The sequence below is a fragment of the Triticum dicoccoides genome, chromosome 6B (genome assembly GCF_002162155.2).
Source record: "Triticum dicoccoides isolate Atlit2015 ecotype Zavitan chromosome 6B, WEW_v2.0, whole genome shotgun sequence".
Lineage (NCBI taxonomy): Eukaryota > Viridiplantae > Streptophyta > Magnoliopsida > Poales > Poaceae > Triticum > Triticum dicoccoides.
In genome coordinates this window covers 649789619-649797925 of record NC_041391.1, presented here as the reverse complement: position 1 = coordinate 649797925, position 8307 = coordinate 649789619, and positions in this window count along the sequence as shown.

Here is an 8307-nt window from a genome sequence, read left to right as displayed (position 1 = left end):
ACCCGGTGGACTACACGAGTTTAAATCCGGTTAAAAGTTTATTCTTGTGGATGGACTAACTTCTTATTTACATTTGATACAAGCCCTTTCTGTGACGTCGCTCAGACATTCGAATGTGGCATTTCTTTTACAAGCCCTTTCTGTGACGTCGCTCAGACGTCCGACTGTGGCATTTCTTTTACAAGCCCTTTCTGTGACGTCGCTCAGACGTCCGACTGTGGCATTTCTTTTACAAGCCCTTTCTGTGATGTCTCTCAGACGTCCGACTGTGGCATTTCTTTTACAAGCCCTTTCTGTGATGTCGCTCAGACGTCCGACTGTGGCATTTCTTTTATAAGCCCTTTATGTGGTGTCGCTTAGACGCCCGACTGCGGCATGAGCTTTATTTGTTTATCTTTCGAGGCGTCGCTCCAGACACCCGATCGGTTTTCAGTTATTTATTTATTTATCAAGTCGTGCAACAACTTTATTATTGGAATGAGCATTATTATTTTTACTCAGGATGTATTCATGCATGCATTTGTTATATATTTTGTCTGAACTGTCATGCGAGTACTTTCAAAGTACTGACCTGGCTTGTTGATTTGGCCAGATGTTGATGAATGCGATCTCATGGATGAAGAGTTCGATAGCGAGTCCGACGCCTAGAGGAGTCCCAGTCAGTCCCGTGCGATCCTGCATTTGGTCACTGTACTATATCCGCTTCCGCCACCCCAGAAATAAATGCATCGAGCCTCACCTCGACGCTCGATGAATCGCCAGTTCATAGTCAAGTTATCCACCACCACTTTTATCTCGAGCTAGTAGCATGTCACCACCCCCCTGTGTCATAACCGCCCTTATGTAAGATATTGGCGAGTTTGTAATAATTTGTTGAGCAGCCTCAGCTCAACCCTGTAATATATTTAATGCTACTGGTCCTCTGTTTATCAAGTATTTGTCTACCAGTGAGGATGACTTTTCCTATACTGGGATCAAAAGATCGATTTTCTCAATAAGTATTTTATTGAAAAAACCGGTCGTGACACTTCGTCCACTGTTCTTTCCCTAAAAACACAACCAGCACAACTATCCAAGTAGTCCTTGGAAGCATCGGTTAGTCCATTATAAAAGATATCAAGTATTTCATTTTTCTTAAGAGGGTGATCAGGCAAAGCATTAAGTAACCGGAGAAGCCACCCCCAAGCTTGTAGGAGACTCTCTTCTTTGATTTGCAAAAAATTATATATTTCCCGCAAGGCAGCTTGTTTCTTATGAGCAGGGAAATATTTAGCAGAGAAGTAATAAATCATATCCTGGGGACTACGCACACAACCAGGAGCAAGAGAATTATACCAAGTCTTAGCATCACCCTTAAGGATATAAAAATAGCGAGACTTCTCATCATTATAAATAGGGTAGCTAAATCATTCAACTTGGGAAGATGTGCCACAACAGTTTCAGATTCAAGGCTATAAAAAGGATCAGATTCAACTAAAGTAATAATATCAGGATCAACAGAGAATTCATAATCCTTATCAGTAACACAGATAGGTGAAGTAGCAAAAGCAGGATCAGGTTTCATTCTAGCATTAAGAGATTGCTGCTTCCATTTAACTAATAATTTCTTAAGATCATTTCTATCATTGCAAGCAAGAATTTCCATAGCAGCTATTTCATTCATAACATAACCCTTAGGAACAACAGGTAATACATAATCATTGGGGGAACCTTCATCATCACTATCATCACTAATAGGTTCTTCAATATTTTCATTCCCCCTAACTCTAGCAAGTTGTTCATCTAGAAATTCACCTAATGGCAAAGTAGTATCACGCACAGAAGTAGTTTCATCATGCATAGCAGAAGTGGCATCATCAATAACATGCGACATATCAGAATTCATTGCAGTAGTAGGTTTAGGTGTCGCAAGCCTACTAATAATGGAAGGAGAATCTAGTGCAGAGCTAGATGGCAGTTCCTTACCTCCCCTCGTAGTTGAGGGCAAAATCTTGGTTTTAGCGTCTTTCAAGTTCTTCATAGTGATCAACAGATATAAATCCCAAGTGACTTAGAGAATAGAGCTATGCTCCCCGTCAACGGCGCCAGAAATTAGTCTTGATAACCCACAAGTATAGGGGATCGCAACAGCTTTTGAGGGTAGAGTATTCAACCCAAATTTACTGATTCGACACAAGGGGAGCCAAAGAATATTCTTGAGTATTAGCAGTTGAGTTGTCAATTCAACCACACCTGGATAACTTAGTATCTGCAGCAAAGTGTTTAGTAGCAAAAGCGGAATGATAATAAAGGTAACGGTAGCAAAGTAAAGATAAATGTTTTTGGGTTTTTGTAGTAGTTGTAACAGTAGCAACGAAAAAGTAAATAAGCGAAGAACAATATGTGAAAAGCTCATAGGCAATGGATCAGTGATGGATAATTATGCCGGATGCGATTCCTCATGCAATAGTTATAACATAGGGTGATATATAACTAGCTCCAATTCATCAATGTAATGTAGGCATGTATTCCGTAAATAGTCATGCGTGCTTATGGAAAAGAACGTGCATGACATCTTTTGTTCTACCCCCCCCCCCCCGTTGAAGCGGGGTCCTAGCGAAAACTAAGGCATATTAAGGCCTCCTTTTAATAGAGAACCGGACCAAAGCATTAACACATAGTGAATACATGAACTCCTCAAACTACGGTCATCACCGAGAAGTATCCCGATTATTGTCACATCGGGGTTGTCGGATCATAACACATAATAGGTGACTATAGACTTGCAATATAGGATCAAGAACACACATAGATTCATGAAAACATAATAGTTTCAGATCTGAAATCATGGCACTCGGACCCTAGTGACAAGCATTAAGCATAGCAAGGTCATGGCAACATCAATCTCAGAACATAGTGGATACTAGGGATCAAACCCTAACAAAATTAACTTGATTACATGGTAAATCTCATCCAACCCATCACCGTCCAGCAAGCCTACGATGGAATTACTCATGCACGGCGGTTAGCATCATGAAATTCGTGATGGAGGATGGTTGACGATGACGACGGTGATGAATCCCCCTCTCCGAAGCCCTGAACAGACTCCAGATCAGCCCTCCCGAGAGAGATTAGGGCTTGGCGGCGGCTCCGTGTCGTAAAACGCGATGAAACTTTCTCCTTGATTTTTTTCTCCCCGAACGTGAATATATGGAGTTGGAGTTGATGTCGTGGAGGTCCAGGGGGCCCACGAGATAGGAGGTCGCGCCCTAGGGGTGGGGCGCCCCCCTGTCTTGTGGATAGGTTGTGGGCCCCCTGGCATTAATCCTTTCGCCAAAAATTCTTATTAATTCCAAAAAGTGCCTCCGTGGATTTCCAGGACATTCTGAGAACTTTTCTTTTCTACACATAAAACAACATCATGGTAGTTCTGCTGAAAACAGCATCAGTCCGGGTTAGTTTCATTCAAATCATGCAAGTTAGAGTCCAAAACAAGGGCAAAAGTGTTTGGAAAAGTAGATACGTTGGAGACGTATCAATGATCAAGTTTATCTATGAGAAATATTTGAAAATCCTCTGAATTCTTTTATGTGTTGCAAGTCTCTTCAAATTATCAGTTTGGTTTGGCCTACTAGATTGATTTTTCTTGCAATGGGAGAAGTGCTTAGCTTTGGGTTCAATCTTGCAGTGTCCTTTCTTAGTGACAGCAGGGCAGCAAGGCATGTATTGTATGGTTCCATCGAGGATAAAAAGATGGGGTTTATATCATATTGCATGAGTTTATCCCTCTACATCATGTCATCTTTCTTAATGCATTACTCTGTTCTTTATGAACTTAATACTCTAGATGCATGCTGGATAGCGGTCTATGTGTGGAGTAATAGTAGTAGATGCAGGCAGGACTCGGTCTACTTGTCACGGACGTGATGCCTATATACATGATCATGCCTAGATAATCTCATAATTATTCGCTTTTCTATCAATTGCTCGATAGTAATTGGTTCACCCACCGTAATACTTATGCTATCTTGAGAGAAGCCACTAGTGAAACCTATGGCCCCCGGGTCTATCTTTTATCATATAAATCTTTCAATCTACTTTTATCTGCATCTTTACTTTTCCAATCTATATCATAAAATACCAAAAATATATTTATCTTATCATATTATCTCTATCAGATCTCACTTTCGCAAGTGGTCGTGAAGGGATTGACAGCCCCTTTATTGCGTTGGTTGCGAGTTCTTGTTTGTTTGTGTAGGTGCCTGGGACTTCTGAGGAGCCTCCTACTGGATTGATAACTTGGTTCTCAAAAATTGAGGGAAATACTTACGCTATTATTGCTGCATCACCCTTTCCTCTTCAAGGAAAACCAACGCAAGCTCAAGACGTAGCAAAAGGATTTCTGGCGCAATTGTCGGGGAGGTCTTCGCTCAAGTCAACATACCAAGTACCCATCACAAACTCATCTCCCTCGCACTTACATTATTTGCCATTTACCTCTCGTTTTCCTCTCCCCACTTCACCCTTGCCGTTTTATTCGCCCTCTCTTTCCCAATCTCCCCTCTCTTTCGCTTGCCTTTTTGTTTGCTTGTGTATTGGATTACTTGTCGCGATGGCGCAAGATAATACCAAATTGTGTGACTTTTCCAATACCAATAATAATGATTTCCTTAGTACTCCGATTGCTCCTCTTAATGATGTTGAGTCTTGTGAAATCAATGTTGCTTTGCTGAATCTTGTTATGAAAGATCAATTCTCCGGCCTTCCTAGTGAAGATGCCGCTACCCATCTAAACAACTTTGTTGATTTGTGTGAGATGCAAAAGAAGAAAGATACGGATAATGATAATGTTAAATTGAAGTTATTTCCGTTTTCACTTAGAGATCGTGCTAAAGTTTGGTTTTTGTCTTTGCCTAAGAATAGTATTGATTCATGGAATAAGTGCAAAGATGCTTTTATCTCTAAGTATTTTCCTCCCGCTAAGATCATCTTTCTTAGGAACGATATTATGAATTTTAAACAACTTGATCATGAGCATGTTGCCCAATCTTGGGAGAGAATGAAATTAATGATTCGCAATTGCCCTACTCATGGTTTGAATTTATGGATGATCATACAAAATTTTTATGCCGGATTGAATTTTGCTTCTAGAAATCTCTTAGATTCGGCCGCGGGAGGTACTTTTATGGAAATCACCTTAGGAGAAGCTACTAAACTACTTGATAATATTATTTCTAATTATTCTCAATGGCACACCAAAAAATCTACTAGTAAAAAGGTGCATGCTATAGAAGAAATTAATGTTTTGAGTGGAAAGATGGATGAACTTATGAAATTGTTTGCTACTAAGAGTTCCCCTATTGATCCCAATGATATGCCTTTGTCTACTTTGATTGAGAATAATAATGAATCTATGGATGTGAATTTTGTTGGTAGGAATAATTTTGGTAACAATGCTTATAGAGGAAAGTTTAATCCTAGATCGTTCCCTAGTAATTCCTCTAATAATTATGGAAATTCGTACAATAATTCTTATGGTAATTATAATAAGATGCCCTCTGATTTTCAGAATAGTGTTAAAGAATTTATGATCTCTCAAAATAATTTCAATGCTTTACTTGAAGAAAAATTGCTTAAAGTTGGTGATTTGGCTAGGAACGTTGATAGACTTTCGCTTGATGTTGATTCTTTGAAACTTAGATCTACTTCTCCTAAGCATGATATCAATGAGTCTCTCAAAGCAATGAGAGTGCCTATTGATGAGTGCAAAGAAAGAACCACTAGATTGCGTGCTAAGAAAGATTGCTTTGTAAAGGCGTGTTCTTCTAGTTTCCATGAAAATAATGATGATGATCTAAAAGTTATTGATGTGTCCCCTATTAAATCTTTGTTTTGCAATATGAATCTTAATAATGATGGGACTAGAGATGAGTCAACTTTAGTTAAAAGGCGTCCCAATGATTCGGAGTTCTTAGATCTTAATGCTAAGTTTGGTAAGAGTGGGATTGGAGAGGTCAAGACTTTAAATAGCATTGAACCCACTATCTTGGATTTCAAATAATTTAATTATGATAATTGTTCTTTAGAAGGTTGTATTTCCTTGTTGCAATCCGTTTTGAATTCTCCTCATGCTTATAGTCAAAATAAAGCTTTTACCAAACATATTGTTGATGCCTTGATGCAATCTTATGATGAAAAACTTAATTTGGAAGTTTCTATACCTAGAAAACTTTATGATGAGTGGGAACCTACTATAAAGATTAAAATTAAAGATCATGAGTGTTATGCTTTGTCTGATTTGGGTACTAGTGTTTCCACAATTCCGAAAACTTTATGTGATATTCTAGGTTTCCATGATGATGATGATTGCTCTTTAAATTTGCACCTTGTGGATTTCACCATTAAAATGCCTATGGGAAGGATCAATGATTTTCTTATTGTTGCAAATAGGAACTATGTGCCCGTAGATTTTATCATTCTTGACATGGATTGCAATCTTTCTTGTCCTATTATTCTTGGTAGACCTTTCCTTAGAATGATTGGGCAATTATTGATATGAAGGAAGGGAATATTAGATTCCAATTTCCATTAAGGAAATGCATGGAACACTTTCCAAGAAAGAAAGTCAAATTACCTTATGAATCTATCATGCGAGCTACTTATGAATTGAGTGCAAAAGATGGCACTACTTAGATCTATCCTCGCTTTTATGCCTAGCTAGGGGCGCTAAACGATAGCGCTAGTTGGGAGGCAACCCAATTTTATTTTAGTTTTTGTTTTTACTTCTGTTTAGTAATAAATATTCCATATACCTTTTGTTTATATGTGTTTTTATGTTTTAATTCGTGTTTGTGCCAAGTAGAACCTATAGGATAACCTACGGTAATAGTTAATTTGATTCTGCTGAAAAACAGAAACTTTGTGCGCACAAAAATAATTTTAGTAATTCACAGGAACTTGCTTTTGCGTTGATTCGTTTTGCTGTAGATCAATAGACAAATTTTCCAGGACGTCCTATTTTGGTAGGTGTTTTAGAGTTCCAGAACTATTTGAGAGTTACAGATTGCTACAAAATGTTCTATTTTTGACAGATTCTGTTTTTCGTGTGTTGTTTGCTTATTTTGATGCATCTATGGCTAGTATTAAGTGGTATGAACCATAGAGAAGTTGGAATACAGTAGGTTTAACACCAATATAAATAATGAATGAGTTCATTACAGTACCTTATGTGGTGGTTTTTCTTTCTTGCACTAACGGAGCTTATGAGATTTCCTGTTGAGTTTTGTGTTGTGAAGTTTTCAAGTTTTGGGTAAAGATTTGATGGACTATGGAATAAGGAGTGGCAAGAGCCTAAGCTTGGGGATGCCCATGGCACCCAAGATATTCAAGGATAACCAAAAGCCTAAGCTTGGGGATGCCCCGGAAGGCATCACCTCTTTCGTCTTCGTCTATCGGTAACTTTACTTGGAGCTATTTTTTTATTCGCCACATGATATGTGTTTTGCTTGGAGCATCTTGTATGATATTAGTCTTTACTTTTTATATCACCACAATCATCCTTATTGTACACACAATTTGGGATAAACCCACTTGATTGGAATTTATTAGAATACTCTATGTGCTTCACTTATATCTTTTGAGCTAGATAGTTTTGCTCTAGTACTTCACTTAAATCTTTTAGAGCACGGCGGTGGCTTCATTTTGTAGAAATTATTAATCTCTCATGCTTCACTTATATTATTTCGAGAGTCTCTTAGATCATCATGGTATTGGCTATGGTTATAAAATTGGTCCTAGAATGATGGGCATCCAAGTTGGGTATAATAAAAACTATCATAGGAAGTGAATTGGATGCTATGATCAATTTGATACTTGATAATTGTTTTGAGAAATGGAGGTAGTGATATTAGAGTCATTCTAGTTGGGTGATTATGAATTTAATGAATGCTTGTGTTGAAGTTGGCAAGTCCCGTAGCATGCACGTAGGGTAAAAGTTGTGTAACAAATTTATTGCATAGGGTGCTCTTTTGATTGCCTTCCCTTGAGTGGAGGTCGGGGGCGCACGATGGTTAACTCCTACCAACCTCCCCCCTAGGAGCATGCGTAGTAGTACTTTGCTTCGAGGGCTAATAAAACTTTTGCAATAAATATATGAGTTCTTTATGACTAATGTTGAGTCCATGGATTGTACGCACTTTTACCTTTCCATCATTGCTAGCCTCTTCGGTATTGTGCATTGCCCTTTCTCACCTTGAGAGTTGGTGCAAACTTCGCCAGTGCATCCAAACCCCACGATACGATACGCTCTATCACACATAAACCTCCTTA